Source organism: Rosa rugosa, chromosome 5, assembly GCF_958449725.1.
Source record: "Rosa rugosa chromosome 5, drRosRugo1.1, whole genome shotgun sequence".
In the NCBI taxonomy this organism is placed as follows: Eukaryota; Viridiplantae; Streptophyta; class Magnoliopsida; order Rosales; family Rosaceae; genus Rosa; species Rosa rugosa.
In genome coordinates this window covers 18,629,578-18,648,662 of record NC_084824.1, presented here as the reverse complement: position 1 = coordinate 18,648,662, position 19,085 = coordinate 18,629,578, and the positions used below count along the sequence as shown (strand labels likewise).

At 37.8% G+C, this 19,085-nt stretch overlaps 1 long non-coding RNA gene across 1 annotated transcript; it reads left to right on the top strand.

Moving 5' to 3' along the window:
- Positions 1–48: 48 nt before the first annotated feature.
- LOC133712727 (uncharacterized) lies at positions 49–1,475 on the top strand. The gene is made up of 3 exons (XR_009847573.1): positions 49–276; positions 476–541; positions 1,057–1,475. It is a non-coding gene; the product is annotated as an uncharacterized LOC133712727 (long non-coding RNA).
- The last annotated feature ends 17,610 nt before the right edge of the window (positions 1,476–19,085 follow it).

The following is a 19,085-nucleotide window of genomic DNA, read 5'->3' as shown; positions in this document are numbered from 1 at the left end:
TAGTTAACTGAGTTTTGCCATTTTATAGTTTCTAACTTCTGAAATTAATTTTTCATAATTTGCAGTCCTTGCAAAACCTTGGGCACTGCAATACAGAAGAGAAGAAGCCAAATCAGTTTGATCTCCAATTTGACAAGTGAGATGCCATCAAGTTGTACCGCATCGATCAAGCTCTGAGATACAGAGGTTGGGTTGAAAATGAGTACAAAATTTCACCATCTACCGGTACCAGGGAATCTCACTGTTTTTGCTTCCTTCACTGGTCAATCTGACCAGGTAATGGTTTCCGTTCTTGATTTGGGTTCAAAATATTGGTGTTCGGTGATTGGGTTTAGGGATTTGCTTTGTGTCCTGCAAGTATAGGAACTTTGATGGGGAAAAAATTGGTCTTTTTTTTTTTTTTTTTGGTGCTTTTCGTCATATAAACTGGTATATTGTTCTCAGTGGTTTCTTACTTCCTCCTCTCTGTTCAAAGGTATTGAATCAAATACCCGGATTATTATCTTTTGAAATTGCGTTGAGAAAAGCAAGAGAGCTCCAGGTCAGATACCCTCTCCTAGATTATCTTTCTCCTGTTTTGGTTTCTGAAATTGGTTCAATTTGAGGTCTGTATGACAAATGGATGATACCAATTTTGTGTTTGAACAAGAAAAAGAATGAGTGGGAATGCTTGGATGGTTTATGTGGTGTTATAAATTAGGTGTTTTGGCTCCGGGTTTCAAGTTTTTGTTTGTGCAAAAACTGATACAAAACTTCTTCTCTTCTGTAGTGAGTGTAAATTATAATTCAAGCAGTTAAAGTTGAGGAAGTTAGGTAACAATGCTGTAAAGTTTGGGTATATATTCTGACTATTCGGTTTTGGTGTCAATATCTAAAGTTCTGTGCTGTTTTGGCCCTTTATGAATTGCACTTTCAGTTTACTTGGTTTCAAACTTGACCGATATTGTTGTGAATGATTGGAGGGTTTTATTTGGGTGTCCTTATCATTTCTTGAGTGGTGTGGTGATGATGGTTTCTCAATTTTCCTTGCCTTGATGCTTCATGGAGTTGGTGCAGGCCTATGTTGACGTGGTTGGTTCCTGTACTGGAATGGTTCATTTACATAGTTGGCGTACTTATTATGAACGGTGTGAGATTACTACTACCAAAAGTTGTGCCTTTTGAAGATTATTGCTGGTTAGTATCTTTTTTTCCATGCTGGATTTGTCAATGTCTAAATGGAATGTGATTCACAAGCAGCTGCTCCATCTTTTTCGAATCACTCACAATTGGCCTCAGCAAAACCACGCACTCTGGAGGAATCAACTTTTTGGACATCCTCCATGACTAGCTATCAATAGGCTAACACCGTTTGAGAATATACACCTGCTAATGGACATCATACAACTATTTTTTGCAAACTATTGCAGCAGCAATTGTAATTAGCTTTAAACTATGACAACCTATTTTTTGAACACACTACCACAACATATGTATTGGTGGTTATATATGTTGCTAGAACATGATCTACTTCATCTTTTGTTGTAAAACAGATAATCTTTTGTTAATATAATGATTATGTCGACTATATTTTCTATGCTTTTGGATTATGTCCTTAAATAACATTATGTTAGCTTCAAAACCTGCGGCAAAGCGCGGGCACAATTTCTAGTAACAATAATTTTAGTTCAATCCCAGTATATTTCTTCCCCCGATATATCAGGCCACCTTGCTTCGTATTGATATTAGTCACAACCGCTTGGCACCTTGAAATGTTTTTGGCGCTACTAGGGAGCTAACGTTCTTTTTGGCTACTAATGTCAATAATATAGGAAACCTGGACGTCTTTAGCCGCGTCAACTTTCCTAGTTTGGTGAAATTAGAGCTTTACTGTACTATATGGGTTTACTCAACTGCAAGGCAATGAAAATGATAGGCAAAGTGAAATTTGGTAGGGGGGCTGATGAAGCAATAAGGTCGTTTGAGCGTGAGGTTCAAGTCCGCACCAAAGTGCGACATACCAAGTTACCAACTTATATTAATTGGTATCATTTCTAGGATACTGTTGGGATGCAGAAACTATGATAGTATTATATGACTATATGGCTCAAGGGAGTCTCGGAAGACATCTTTTTAACTGAAAAGATCGATGAAAGGCCATAACCTCTTGCTTGGACCACAAGACTCAATATTGCCTTAGATGTTGCAAGAGAGGTTGAATATCTCCACCAGTTTACGAACTAGAGCTTTGTTTATAGAGACGTAAAGTCTTCCAACATTTTTATGTGCTATTTCTTTTACGTATTTCATCAATTTTTAATAATATATATTCGCTAGGTTTTTAAATAAATTCTGGAAAAATTATTACTTTAAAACATCTTTAGCAGACTCTTTGTGTTGGTTTTTTAGCTATTTTTTGGAGATCATGTTTAGATTTTTATTCATTTTAGCAACTGCACTAGACTTAGATCGATCATCTTTTAACAAACTCTGATCTAAGCTCATTAGCTATTTTGGAGAGCATGTTTAGTTTTTTGTCAAATTTAACACATGCACCAAACTCCTAAGAGCATCTCCAACAATAATAGGTATTTTTATTAGAAAATCTTTAGCCATGCCATGCAAGCAAATTTTTAGTCAAATTTTAACTAAAGTAGCTAAGAAGTCATTTTGGCTAGCCACTTTTAAAATATTTTTGTATCAATTCTCTCTATTTTAGTTAGTTTTGAATTTATAAAATGAACAAAAAATAGCATTCTAAAAAAAAAAAAAAATAGTTTATATTTATTTATAAATTACATACAATAACTTAAAAAGAATGTTTTAAGTTAACAAAAACAATAGAGAGCCTCATCTCGCTTTTTAAATTTAGGAGCGAGATAGCTAAAACCTAAAATGGAGAGACACTTATGAGTGTGGTGTAGTTGTTAAAATGGATAAAAAGCTAAACATGCTTCTAAAATTACTAAGGAGTTAAGAGCATCTCCAACAGTAGGAATTACTTTTTAGTTAAATTTAGCTAAAGATGTGAAATATAGCTATTAATTTAACAATGTTGCTCCAACAGTAGTAGCTATTGTAAATAATATACTAAATTTTATTGAATCATAAACTGACATGTGGATAAAAGAGGAGAGAGAAATATAACTTTTGCTTTAGCTATGTAAGATTCTCTAGCTAAATATAGCTAGCCATTTTAGCTAAAGCTAAATTTAACTTGGGTATAGCTAGTCTGTTGGAGTTGATTTTTGCTCTAAAAATAGTTATATATAGCTAAAAATTGAATTTAGCTAGTCTGTTGGAGATGCTCTAAGATAGAGAGTCTACTAAAGATGCTCTTAGCTAAATTGGCTAAAAGTGAAATATAGCTAGCTAGTTTTTGAGTTCTATTCTAGTAAGACAAGCAAAATTCCAAGTTAAATGAATTTGAAAGTTGAAGAATTTTAGTTTTAGTTAAATTGGCTCTCATATCTAGCTAAATATTTTGATTAGGTAGGTATTCTGCTGGAGTAAAATTTATCCTAAAATTAGCTAAATTTAGAATTTATTTTGAAATAAATAGTTTGTTGGAGATGGCTTAAGTGACTCTCTATTTTAAATTTTAACTATCTGCTTGTTCCTAATAAATATAGAGAGCGATTTTTTTTTGGATAAGACATCATTTATAGTTATAAATCATTGAGTTTACCAAATTTGACCCTCTGGAATGGCGTAATCTGTACCTTCAATGGGGCTGCTTGGGCTGTATATGGGTGGTTCACTCATGACATGTACATCTTGGTAAGTTTATAATAAATAGCTAGTTTGATAGTCAGATAGTGTGTGCTTGATGATGTGTTATTTTATCATGGGGAAGGTTTCCAATGTCCTAGGTATGATTTTGGGATGCAACGCAAGACCCCAAATAAATAGCTCATGTCTTTTTATATTTTTTTTATTTCTAATTAATTAGTTAGACGAACGAGCTAATCATATAATAACCTAATATCTTGTTACTTTTGCGTTACATTTTTTATCATAGTACTCTATCTTTATATGTCTAACAATCTAACATCATATATTAGAGATACCTGAAAGCTTTCTTATACCTAAAAATGATGCAAATTTAGAATAATACTCTTATACTCAATCAAACAAGATACAACATATCTATTTCATTTGGTATTCAAGATTATATTCCGATAGTATGTGTTATTGTTTCATCATTCTTGTTATTGTTATCCCTCGAAGCCAATTTCTCAAGAAAATAAGTAGCAATTAATCATTGTTTTTCTTGTGGTTAAAATTTTCAATGTTATATATACTATAACTTGTCAGCTTCAAGTTTTTTTTTTTTTTCTCTCCCTCTAACTAATTGATTTAGACGAACGAGGTAGTCATTTAACATGTTGCTTTGAGTTATATATATCCTTGATCAAAGATAGAGCACTATGAAACCTGATCTTTCCTCATGTATATATTGATAATCACACCAATGGTTTAGATCTTGCCACAACAACGAGTGATTTAATTTTGTAGGTTTACCGAATTTCCGTATTCGCTAATTTTGTGGTGCTTGATAGACTTCATGAAAAGGTGGGTTTGGGTTATGGTGATTTCTGTTGCATGGTTGCTGATGAACTATAGGTGTGTTCCATATATGTGGTTGCTGCGTGGTCACATATATTTGCATGGTTACTGCATGAAGCTTCTTTCCATCAGTTTGTAACTATTGCTTACTGCTCACTTTGAGTACTTTACTTCATTTTGTTCTCAGAGAGGTTTTGGTTTATGTCCCCCTCTCTCTTCTTGTAATTTCTTTTCTTTTATTAATAACATAAAATAGAGGGATGGGCGGTGGGTTCCCGGTTGCGATTGCCCCTTTTCTTTCGAGATTGTGGGTGGGTGTCAGTCACCCCAAATCGGCTATCGCAGAGGAACTAATATCGCCTAATCCTCTATTTAATTTAAAAAAAAAAAAAAAAAATTTGTAGTATAACTACAAGACTTAAATTATAGGGTCCTTGACCCAAAGCACCAAAATGAGCAAAAATTATCTCACTTACCCCAGTAACAGATTTTTGTTCCCACCTACACAATTTAACAGCAAATAACCATTTTACCCCAACCCAATTAAAGAATTACAGCCACTGCCACTCTCTCTCTATCTCATCCCTTCGGCCGAAGCCTCTCTCTCTCTCTATCTCTCTCTCTCTCTCTCACCGATGACGCTCTCGCCCACCGTCGTGCTCTTCAAGAACGTCTGCTTCATCGACTTCATCACCGATCTCCGTGTGTTTGGCAAGGTCTATCTCCACCGATCTACCGCCGGAGCTTAAATTTCAGATCGTAACATGGATAGTTCCGAAGTCTTGAAGCTCCGGCGATGTCGCAGCTCCTTGGAGACCGGAGTTCCGGATCCGGCGAGGACAACGAGCTACAGCGGAAGCAAGTCCGACGAACCGTCAGGGAAAGAAGGCATAGCCTGCAAAATGAATTTGCTGCCACTTCTCAAGCCTTTAGGAGACCTTGACAGCAATTTCTCAGCTTTGGATTGTGGAGGTGACACGTTTCTGGTTTGGTGAACCGTTGGCAGCTTTAGAAGGTTCCTTCAGTAACTCAGGGATATCATCCTCCATTCGTTTGGCCCTTGATGATGATAAATTATTGGCAGTCAAAGTCCAATTGGGCAATGGTGGATCGCATTTCATGCTTTACAACCAGACCAAACAACTTCAAGAAAATAGCAAAAGTACAGAAGGCATATTAGTATACTAAATGTAAGGCTGAGCATTAATTCTAGTTTGGTGGACCTTTGGGGGATAAAACGTTCCTTACAGTAACTCATATATATCATCATCCATCCTTTCATAACTAGCACCATTCTTTCATATATAAGTTCTCCTTTCCCATATCAATTTTTTTTTTTTGGGTAAAATTGGGGCAGAAGGCCCAGAAGGAAAGAAAAATGGAAAAAAAAAAGTCCTATTGGGGCAATAGAGGTGTGTTAAAGGTCTATTGGGGGGCAATAGACGCTTTTCAATTAATATAATCTCTTCGTTTTTTTCTTTAATCAAAGTTTTATTTGTCTAATTTTAGGAATATAAATTCTCATTTCAGCTACCCAAAGTTCTATTGGAGGGCAATAGACGTCTATTGGGGGGCAATACATGGCCAATAGTCGTCTATTGGGGGGCAATAGACGTTTTGAATTGAAGTAATTTCCTCATTTTTTTTCTTTAATCAAAGTTTTATTTGTGTAGTTTTAGGAAAATTAATTATTATTTTGGTAATCTAAACGTCTATTGGGGGGCAATACATGGCTGATAGTCGTCTATTGGAGGGCAATACATGGCTGATAGTCGTCTATTGGGGGCCAATAGACGTCTATTGGGGGGCAATAGACGTCTATTGGGGGGCAATAGACGTCTATTGGGGGGCAATAGACGTCTATTGGGGGGCAATAGACGTCTATTGGGGGGCAATAGACGTCTATTGGGGGGCAATAGATGTCTATTAGGGGCAAAAAAAACTTTCCGGTGAGATTTTCAGCAATTTCCGGTAGGCGGCAGCCGGTGACCGGAATCCGGCGACCGGTGACCGGATTCCGGCGAAAGTTGGCCGGAATCCGGTCACCGGATTCCGGCGGCCGGTGACGGGCTCCGGCGAAGTCTCCTATAGTTTCTCTCTCTCTCTAAGTAACAAAGGGATGAGGGGTAAAATGGTATTAAAAAAAAATTAAAAACAAAAAAAAAATCTTAATGGGGTATTAGGGAAGACTCCCTTAGAGTGTATTGGGTAAGAGGGAATTAAAAAAACTTAATGGGGTGAGTGAGAAAAAAATCCCTAGAAATGGGGTAAATGGACAAAACCCCTAAATTATACTTCAGCTCGCATGAAACTTTATATTGTTTCAGTGGCCATTTGTGAAAGCCACAATGGTACGTTTTCAGAGAGAGTCTTCTGTCCACCGCGGTAAACCTTTATCGTAGTCAAATTCCGCATGTGAGCAACATGGCAACCATGGTTTATAGGATGGCAGAGTTGGCCAAAGTTAGAGGGTTGCATGCACGGATTGATCTCCTTATCCCCCAATTTGATTCAGCCGAGTCAGAAGCATTTAGAAACAGAGGCTTGATTTCTCACTCTCTCTTCTTCTTGTTAATTGCATCGCTGATCTCCAATTATCGGTTAGTCTTTGATCGGACAAACTAGAAAACAAACATTTTCACCCGGTTATTGATCCCATACATCTTCTTTAGCTTTCCTTCACTACTGTTCTTTATCTTCAGGGGAGAAATTGGTAGTTGGATTGCTTTTGTTAGGGTTATCTTGCTACTTTTCTACCCTAACGATTCCCAGATAAAGTTTTTATACTCTGGGGTTCTGATTATTGGTAGTTTGATCTACTTCAGGAGAAGCAGTTTATGTTAGATTGGCTAGCTGATTCATATTGTTGATTGCATCTATGGTCATGCTAAAGCTTATTGGTTGCAGTATTTGTTGAGTTGGAACATTTTGATTATTGAAACAAATACTGCAACAAACATTTTGCTAAAAAAAAAAAAAAAAAGTTACTGGTCATTTGCCATGAGTTTAAAACCGATGTGTTCGAATGCCACGATATCAAAATAATAGCATGCACCAAGAGAGTTGAATGTGAAAATTAGTCCTATAAGCAAAAGTTAACTTTCAATTTCAAAGTGAGAATGCAACTCCATAGAAATATGAATGTTTCTTTCTAAAAATATTAATCAGAAACAAAGAAGACTGTATACTACTTTTACTCAGAAAGACCTACCTATGCTGGAAGGCATTGAAGGTTGATGAACAAATTTTACAGAAAACTAGATCACATGAAAACTTTTACCTTAAAAGTTTTATAAACAATGCTACTAAAGAGGGAAACTTCAGAAGAATAACCACTACAATATGGCGCCAATCTCTAGTCTCAAAAGTTATTACCATTCAAGTAAACAAAAATGCTCTAGACTATCTTAATTATTAAAGCCAATCATGATGAACACATGCATGTTAATACAAAAGTTGCCTAGACAAAAGTTCTTGTAAACTAAAGATTAAGGGCTTCATGATCGTAATACAAATGGATCTAAAATTAAAGCAACCAATTTCTAGTATGCTCAAACTTCGGTAAAACGGAGGGGATTAAGAACATCAAGAATGCTGAGACAGCTGAAACCACGGGATAAATGTTTTGCAATGCACGATCTAAACCAAAAAGCATTTGCTCCGGCCTCAGATAGCCCCCGAGGTGGATGTATAAGCACATTTATGATAAATTGCATGTTCTTATTGTAAAACCTCTGCAATCGTTTCTTGATCTTCTTTATTTTCTTAATGTCATTTTCAGAAGTAGAGAGAGGAATGTTTTGTCCAATCTTTAAAAGCATAGAAGGAATTTCATGGTACACAGCCATACCATAATTAAGAGCATAAAATCATGCCAATGGTTTAGATCTTGCCACAACTACAAGTGATTTAATTTTGTAGTATAATATGTCTTAAATTATACTTCCGCTCGCATGAAAACTTTATATTGTTTCAGATACTGGCCAGTTGTCCATGAGTTTAAAACTAAGTAGGCTTTATATATGTGCAGTTATAGACGATGTGCACAAATTGATTAAAATTTCTCTCAGTATAGTTGTCATAATGATAAGGAAACACATTGATTTTTTCACAATGAAACAACATCGATCTTCTGAAAAAATGTTCGAACACTGTAAAGCACCTGTATATAATTGTGCTCCATAACTTTTATTTGAATTTAAAGAACAAGAGGAGGCTGCAAGTGCTACAGCAGAAGCAGCAAGCACTCATTGTGTGGGCTAGCTATCTCCATACACTTCAGCCCGCATGAAATCTTTTCATACATTTTCATTATACTCAATTTCTATTTTACTACCAATATTAATAATTATTTTCTAATTCTTCTATAAGGTTATAAATGTTAGGGAAATTAATCCCTCCGTCATGCAATACTAGAAATAGAGATAGAAAGAAGAAATGACCAAGCCAAGAAGACAACAAGATTTAACGTACGAGGTTCGGCCAATATCCTTGCCTACGTCCTCGGAGAGTTTTAAATTCACTAATGAGAGAATTACACAAGTACAAGATTATACCGCTCAAGTTTATGCCCAACCCAAGCTTTTGTATCCAAATGGATACCCCTTGTACACCCTCTCTCAACCTAGAATCCCTCTACCCCAAGAGCTATTCACACTCTTGAACACAACTCACTTTGCTTCTATACACGAAGATCCTTAGAGTTGCTCTTGATCTCTCCATGCTTGCCTCCACACAATAAGCATTTCTATCTCGTCATGATCACTCCTCCACGAGTTGTCCACGTCAAAGTCAGTTCCAGTGGAAACCGCCTTCATTTGGATAATTCAAGATAAATATTCGATGAGACGTTCATTAAGAATTTAAGGACTAGGAGAGTGGAGTGGTGATACATGACTTTAGGGTTTAGAGTTAGAGAATGTCCCTAGGTTATTCATTACGTTAGTTTGCTGAAGTATGTGAAAGCTCCAATGGAGAGGGTTGCTATATATGGAGGTTGTTTTACGCATTAGGTATTCATTATGATCTATAATTGTTCATTTTATTGCATACATCTTGAATATATAGTCACAGCAATTTACGTACTTTTTTTTATTCTTTACAATTTTGAATATGGATGAACATGAGGCAAAAACATCATGAACAAAACAATTTTCTAGTTAAGGTATTGTCAATTTCATTTGTGATATATACCCTAGAGCAAGTATGCATGATATTGAACCATTATGAAGTCTCATAATGTTTCTCAGTTGAAGCATAATATTGAGGTAATTATATAATGAGTTGATTCATATACAAGAAAGTGTCGAGCCCCTCCTCCACCGAGTCTTAAATCCGGCCCCTCCTGAGATCTCAAGTGGACAGTGTTGCAGGGCGAGGAGCCCCTCCTCTCCTGTCGGATGAAGACATCCAAAACCACCAGCAATACTTGGAGTATTATCTCGGCGGTAGACTCTGAGATTTCGGTTTTATTGCACCCTCAAATCCCCGTTGCGCCACTCCTCACCACGATCCTCTCCTCCACCACCGACCTCACAGTCATCTCCAACACCAACCTCACACTCCTCTTTGATCTAAGGATTCCCTAGCCGTGCAGGCGTGCAGCTGCTAAAAGCTTAAAATTGATAAAAAGCTAAACATACTCTCCAAAATAGATAAAGAGTTAAGATAGAGAGTCTGCTAATGCTCTAACATGGAGAATTATGTGCTTAAAAAAGTTAGAAAATCTAAAATATACTTTTGGACAATAATTTTCTTTTAATTTCTTTTTATATTTTATGAGAATTAAATATTCATATTGAACGACTATACTAAGTCACCGCCATGAAATTACATAGATTAGAGTTTATGCCCCCAAATCAACATTTCGATCTAACCGAAGAAAAAACCACTTTGCATACTTTTTTTTTTATTGTTCAATCACACGGTGCCCTCAAAAGTTTCCTAGGCCCAGAGACTAATCCGTGCTCAGGGGATCTTGTCAAAACGCTTCCTCCCCCCTGACCACCAAGAATATATTAGGATTTAACTTGAATAAGCGTACTTATTCAAAGTACTAAATAACAACGTAAAAAACCCCTACACTTACAAATCTTAGAGATCCAAAAAAGCTTGTCGAAGCCAATGTATGATGCAGTTATTCTAGAGGCCCTACCCAAGAGGCATGGAGAAAGTCATAATGCATATTCACCATCCCAAAATCCTGTCCTATTTAAGTTAGTTGTGAGGTTGGCAATTCACTCTAATCAACATAATGGTAAGCCCAAACCAGTGGAGCAATCTAACCAATTTAAGGACCAAGCTAGCAACAATCCAACTCCTAGTGCCATAAATATTTGACTGCCTTACCTGGCGGTTGACAGCTCCAACAACCCTGTGCACCAACATCAATTGTCGTCACCGCCAACTGATCCACCCGGAACGGCAAACCAACCCATCCCAAGTCCCTATGGCCACCAAACACCTCACACTGGTCTTGAGCATTGGTCGAAATCAGAGATTGACAATACAACGCAAGAATTCGCGACAACAAGCCGCCTAAATCTCACCAATATACTTGATGGATAAAGTTGCCGGTAGAGAAGAGCCCAAGCTTGAAAAGCAATAAAACCTAGCAATTATGCACAATAAGATTTTGTAGAATATGACACATTGTCAGGGAGACACATTGTCAGCGAGACACATTGTCCTAATGAGTTACGTATTGTAGAATATGACACTTTTTGAATAGTAAACTAGAATTTGTTTACTATGGGTTAGTAAATCAATTAACATGGTCATGTTGTAAATGATAATGACTATTCATGCAACATGTATTGCTTAATGTATGCGATTGACAGACTCGTAATGTGTGCGATTGACATACTTGTAATGTGCGATTGACAGACTCGTAATGTATTCGATTGACATACTTGTAATGTGCGATTGATTAGTATAGCTATTATGTATTGCCTTTTGTATACATGATGTAACCCTATATAAACCTCATGGTGAGATGAATACAAGATATATACAATTTTTCCAATTCTCTACAACACGTTATCAGCACGAGCCCTAACCACAAGAAAAAAACCAAACCAGAAAATTCTTCAAAACCTACCACTGCCACCTTCAAGCCTCACTGCCGCACCGCACCTCCTAGCCCACGCTGGCCTCACCTGCGCACCTGCCCCTGCAGCACCAACGCACACCGACTGCATCCTTCTCCTTTCCTGTACACGTCCATCTGCTTGCAGGCTCCGAAACATCTAGTTCGGAACCTCAGATCAAAATCCTTTCTTCATCAGAGTTGTTCGTCTCTGTCTCTTCCATCTGACCTCCAAATTTCAGCTTTATCGGAGTTATTTTAAGACTGGTACAACAATCAAAGTGAAAGATGTTCAGAAGAGAATCTGCTCCGAATTTCAACACGTAAGTTTTGTAATTAAGGTTGCTGCTTTCTTGTATTTTAAATTCCTTTTATTTTTTGTACAATTTTGGAATATATGAACAAGATTTTGAGTATTTAATAAAGCGGAATTATGGGGATTCACGCTTAACGAACTAAGAGTGTTCGTATGAACTAAGAGTGTTCATAATGCTCGGACTAAGAGCGTCCGCAAGCATCAAATTGTGACCATATTAAACATCATTGTTCGGTCTAATCCAAATATTCTTGGAAATCGATTTCTTGGTAGCATTAAGGCTCGAAAATCTTATATTAGTTGTCGTGGAAGTTCTTACTCCGAAACTAATCTATTCTCCTTTGTCTTTGAATGTCGAATGCAAACGTGCAAAAACTCGACTTCACTAAACCATATTCAAATGACATTTTTTATCACCGATGGGTGAATGACGTCAAGAATCACCTCACTACTAATGAGACTCTGTGGAGAAGAGCTCACAGACTAAAGATTAATTGAGAAAAATCCTCTCAACCTTCCCCGTCTCAGCGTTAATAATTGCCAAGCAATAGGCTTGTGTGCAATGCTAGATGGATTACGAGGTTTCATCAACTTATGTCAGTTACTGAGAAAGCTAACAACATACAATGAAAAACTATAATTCAAAGGCCCGTTGAAACTAAGAGCATTCACGAGGCGAATTATAATAGGGCACCTAAAGAAGGGCGCAAGGAGCGGAACCCTAAAAAGTTAGGGGCCAACGAAATGGACGTGTGGGTTCATACAACCGCCCTACAAAGGAAGGAAAACCGCGAGATTGATAAGCGGACACGTGGCAACATTGGCCAACGTGGGAGAGGCAAAACAGGCGCCGCCGGTAGTGGTGGTGTCGCCACCAACGTCCATGGAGGATGTCCAAATGCACAAGGTGCATCTCAATTAATGGGTGAGGTAATCCTATAGATGTGGATCTTTAAAGCATTGGTTTAAGCACTAGAATGTGAGTGGAAAAACAAAGCTGCACAATACAAGTGTATAAAGATATGAGAGAGCATGAGGCTCATCTCGCAGCTGAAGGAGATGATGGAAATGACAATGACGTCAATCTCATCATTACAGACTTCAATTCTGGTGAGGAAAACAACCATGTTGATGCCGTAGATTTTGATTAAATAGTCTTTTATTTTTCCAAGAATTATGTAATGACAATTATGCCTTAATTAATAAATGACAATTTTGTATTAACTCTTTCTCAAGTGGCGCATCCAATGAAGTATGATGTCTAGGAAAGTAATTGAGATTAGTGGTACTTAAGAGAGCCTCGCTCCACTGACATCTCTCTCTACTTCCCTGGTCATATTTGATTGAAGTTACCAAACGGATTGAGTGACTACAATCTGTCTAAGTTTGACTTTTATTTTTTGGACTAGACTTTGGTTAAGAAACTTTGATGTAATCATTGGCTATTAATAAAGTGTCGATTCTTTTACTTAATGTCTTGGACATACCTTAATTCAAACTTTATTTGAAAGATATAAGAGCCAATGGTTTTCATGTGGAAACACATTTTGAGAATAGACAAGAGTTCATTTGCATCACCTCTAATGACTACGGGCATAAACGAGTATTAGAAACTTATGTGTCGCTCTAGTGGGTTGTATGCAACCACTATTCGAGTCATTGAATCCAGCCATGTCATGAGAAATGATTTATGGGATTCTGACACATATAGGCTTTGACATGAACGTTTGGGACACCCAGGTCGTGATATGATGATTCGTCTATTAAAGACTTCACACGGACATCCATTCTTCAAAACGAAGAGAAGTAAGAACCAAAAATCGGTTCGAGGAGAAGCACATACGCCTCACGGCGCCAAGACTGTGCATGACCGGCCACTTAGGGCAGGTGTCATCTACCCCCTACGGCAACAACATGGCTTTGTCGCCATGGACTCCTCTTTGACTCCTTTTTCTACTTCTAAAGTCAATTGTGACTTCGTGGCTCAACCAAATTCTTATTTGGTTGCTTCTAAAGCCCATCTTTCGTTTTGCAAAGCCTGCTCTTTAACAAAATTAGGATCGAGACCATCCTTTGCAAAGGACACTAAGGAAATAATTCCATTCTTACAAAGAATCTAAGGGAATTCTGTGGATTGGATCAACCAACTTGCGGACCGTATAGATGTTTTATGGTGTTGGTTGATACACAAACACGCTGGTCACGTGTTGTGCCATTATCCACTCGTAATGCTGCTTATACGACACTCCTAGCACATAACATATGGCTACGGGCTCACTACACAGATCATCCCCTTCAGTCAATTTGACTTGATAATGCTAGAGAGTTTACATCGAAAATTTTCGATGACTATTGCATATCATTGGGTATTGATATCATGTATCATATTCCCATGTACACACCCAATTGGTCTCGCGAAAAAGCCACAATTAAAAGACTACGACGGTAGCCCGGACTTTGGTAATGCGCACCAATATTTCCTCTTGGGTTATGCAATATCGCATGCAGCTATGCTAATTCGTCTACGACTCATAGCAGCCACTCAACTTTAATTTGCGTTACAACTAGTGACTGGGTTCGAGTTTAATATCTCGTACTTATGCATATTTGAGTGTGCGGTTTATGTACCAATTGTGCCGCCACAGCGCATCAACATGAGTCATTTCAACGAATGCATATATATATATATATATATATATATATATATATATATATATATATATATATATATATTTGTGTTGGACATGAGTCTCCAACTATAAGTCCGCTATGTAGAACCCTTGACAGGCGATCTCTTTTTTTTTTCGCTGGATTTGCGGATTGTCACTTTGATGAGACAGTCTTTCCGTCGTTAGGGGGAGATTAGAACGTCAACGTTCAACAGAAACGATAGGAATTGTCGTGATCTGTCCCCACTATGTCTCATCTTGATCCCCTAAAAGTGATGAGATCACATATACCTGCTGTAAACATGCCTACAAGGATTGATGTCCCCACAAGAGGACATGGTGCCACCCAGAGAAGATGGGTACGGCAAAACCACCATGGATGGTGGTATGGTGACGCCACAAGGTGGCATAATGGCGTCATAGGCCATGGGTTCCGCTAGAGAGCGTAGGAGATTCATAGGTTGGATGGATTCTCGCCCTAAGAAGAGAGCGAGTTTGGCACAACTTGATCCATTGATAATTGATACTCAAAATCCGTCTCATGAGAATATTTTGGATTGTGGTTATGTCCAAGAGACATCGTTGGGGGACGCCTCAATGTTAGAACCAATTCCTGAGAATATAGAGATCTCTACGAACTACACTAGTGTATATGAGGACGTGGAATTATTGAGACCAATGACATCGAACCTTACTCCGTTGAAGAATTCCAACGTAGAGAAAATTGGCCTAAATGGAAAGATGTGATCCAGGTTGAATTGGATTCACTAACGAAAAGGAAAGATTTCGGGCCTGAGATGCCAACACCTCCTAACATAAAACCTGTTGACATTAATAGGTCTTCGTTAGATAGCGTGATGAGAAAAAGAGATGATAATATCGCCTTATGGCGCAAGGCTTCTCCACATAAGCTCCAACTTCTCATTCTTAGCCTTTAGTATCGCAATTTCATCTTCCCTTTAGTATCGCAATTTCATCTTCCAAATCTGCATTTTTGAGTAATGTGGCTTTTGATGCTTTATAGAGTTGTTTGCAGCGGACAGTAGTCTCATCATCTGAGGATTCTTCATCACTTTTAGACTCGAGTGAAAGAGATGACACAAATGCTACATTTTCGATCTCTTGATGTTCATCATTACTCCATGTCGAGAGAAGGGATTTGTTGTTGCTATTTCCATGCTTCCTGTTACCACAATCAGTAGAAATATGGCCGTAGCCACCACATTCATAGCATTTTATTTTTCCAGATTTATTTGCTCTAAAATTCCCTTTAACGTTGTTATCATTGTTAACAAAATTTTTCTTGGGAGCATTGAAATTTTGAGAAGAGGACTTATTTCTAAGGAACTTTTTGAACTCTTTAGTCAGAAGAGCAAGATCAAGTGATTTATATATCTTCCTCTTCTGTCTCTTTCACAGCCTTGAAGGCCACACCTTTGGATTTCTTTTCAGGTTTTATCCTTCGTTCATAAGTTTTTAGATTTCCAATGAGTTCATCCAAAGGGTATTCATCAATGTCAAAAGAATCCTCAATACTAGTGACTTTAGAGTGAAACTTTTCGGGTAAGGCTCTAAGAATTTTCTTAACAACCTTATCTTCATCAAAAGGGGCACCTAGACTACGACATTGACCTATAATTTTTAGAATTCTACCATGGAAGTCATCCACAGTTTCATCATCTCCCATGGTCATAGTTTCAAATTCATAAATCAGACCTTGTAGCTTTTGTGCACGTACCTTTTTGTTTCCTTCATATGTAGTCTGTAGCAAATCCCAAGCTTGTTTTGCAGTGTCGCAGTGACTGATCCTCAACTTTTCACGTTCAGAGAGAGCAGTGAAAATGCTATTTTTTGCTTTGAAATCAGCTTGAAGATCGCGTACCTCCACATCAGTCCAGTCCTTCCGTGGCTTAGGAATAGAGATTGATGAGCCTTCACCTTTAGCTGGAATTATAGGCGTCTTCCAGCCATTTTCCACAATGTTCCATACATGTTCATCTTGCGCATACAAGTATGATTTCATGTATATCTTCCATTGAGTGTACTTTTCACATCCTCCATCAAACCATGGAGGACTATTAACAGATCCACCAGCAGCCCTATCTCGATATTGTTCCATCGTCCCTGCGACCTACTAGAAAATTCTAGAACCCGCTCTGATGCCAAATGAAAATACCAAATAGAACAATATTGTACTATAATCAATAGAACTGATTAACAATGAAATCACTATATCAAGAAGGACACAGAAATTTGCTAACGCAATGTAAACCTCTCCACTGAGGAAACTTCACTGCGTGGCTTTTAACGTAGCCAACATGAAAAATCAATCCAATATGAATCAATTGAGTTTACAATATACAAGTAGTGTTGTTCATAACAAACACTTTCACTTAGCAACAAATGCTAACTTGATTTATAATTGTTCTAACTCCTAACTAGATCAACACAACATTCTAGACAATCTATCTTCAACCTTCCTTGCACTCAACTGAATCACTGATCTTGAGAATGAATTATGAATGTTAAAGATCAAGCAATAGAATACATGAGACAAGTAGAGAGAGTTTTCAGAAACTGATTTGAACAAAAATGAGTAGTTCAAAAGTGAACAATTTTATGCATCACAAACTCTACCTCTAACTGCAGTTTCAAAACCTTATATAGGGGAGGAAGACTCCCCCTTAATCAAAAATCTTTTTGCACCACCGAATAAGATATGTAAGTAAGGTTTTTTAAAACTGAAATCAATTCTTCCTATCTTTGTGTAAATCTGATCTCTACTTGATATGCATGCCGAAAACTTTTTAATGAAGATAAGCATATCAGATCAATTTATCCAATAGGCAAATCAATTTAATTTATGCACAATGATATGAAATGAATCCTACCATTAATTCAAGATCAGTGAGAGTGATTCTCCTTGATTTTCTCTTGGTGATCCGATCTTGCAGATTTCTTCGATTCTCTTAAGACTCCGAATCATGTAGGAGAGATACTCTCCTAGTGCTTTGCATTTTCTGATTTCCTTGTGGCTTTGGAAAAGTCATGTGTCGAATAGGGATAGACCAATATACTTACACCAACCAAACCGTTCCATGAATTGAACATAACCGAGCTCCAATTCCAGTTCTAGGACGAGAATTGTTGTTGGGAATGAACCCAAAAACACAAGAAAGCCGCCGTGAACAGTGAACTCCAACGACACCAAAAAACACAAATCATCAATCCGTCAATACCCAACCGAAATCGAAAACTAATTATACAGACATGTAGAGCTTGAAGAGCAGGTCACACTTCATACCTCATGCACGACAAACTCATGCTGCGGAACCGCCAGAAAGTTAGAAACTTTCGAGCCTCGATTTTCTCTCCTCGCTCCTTGCATGGACGATTCGTGATAAGAGGCACGTCGGCGTCGTCAAGACGAACCGAACGGTACCGGTGCGCCGTTCTATCGTCGCCGAATGGAGAGGTCCTGGTCGATCACTACGCAGTTTGTCAGGTCGTGTAAACGGGTCGAGAGCTCTGGGCTTCTTTCTACTTTTTCGAATTGTCGATCTAGTCTAGGCTATATATATGGTCCTTCCTTGAATGATTTTCAATAGCTCTGATTAAACAAATAAGACACAGATGGCCAAGATTGCATTGGAACATTTTCCTTTTCCTTTAATAATTTTCTAAATTTCAGAAATTCGTAATAAATAGCTCCCATATCCAAAAATTTCCAGAAAATTATCACGAACTCGTCGTGAAGCGTGCTTTAATATCAAACCTTTAAATCGAAAGCTTCACCTCAAGAAGAATTTAGAAAATATTCTCAAAGGTCCTTAGCAATTACCGAGACTACAGATCAAATATCGAACTGTTTCACTTTAGCTCCTTGAATATTTCCGGGGCTCACATTATTGCTCTACATGAAGCCGTGCGAGAATGCATATGGCTAAGGTCTGTGATTAGACATATTCGAGGAACTTGTGGTTTGAAGTCTACCACAGATGAACCTACTTGCATTTATGAAGATAATGCAGCTTGTATTGAGCAAATGAAATTAGGTTTCATCAAGGGCAACAACACCAAACATATATCGCCTAAGTTCTTTTACAATCAGCAACAACATTGATCACTTCTAAAGATTGAAGTGAATCAAATCCGATCTGAGGATAATGTAGCGGACTTATTTACTAAGTCGTTACCAAAATCCACCTTCGAGAAACATGTGAAGAGCCTCGCATTGAGAAAGTTATCCGAACTCCCATGATTGTAGCAATCAGGGGGAGACGTCGACATCAGGGGGAGGCATGATGTCTACATGTTCGATCTCGAAGAGTGAAGGACGTGTTGTGCTCTTTTTGTCCTTCGACCAAGGTTATTTTTGTTCCACTGGGTTTTTGTTACCTAGCAAGGTTTTTAACGAGGCAACAATCAAAGCGTCATCACCAAGTTTGAGCGGCACAAGGGGGAG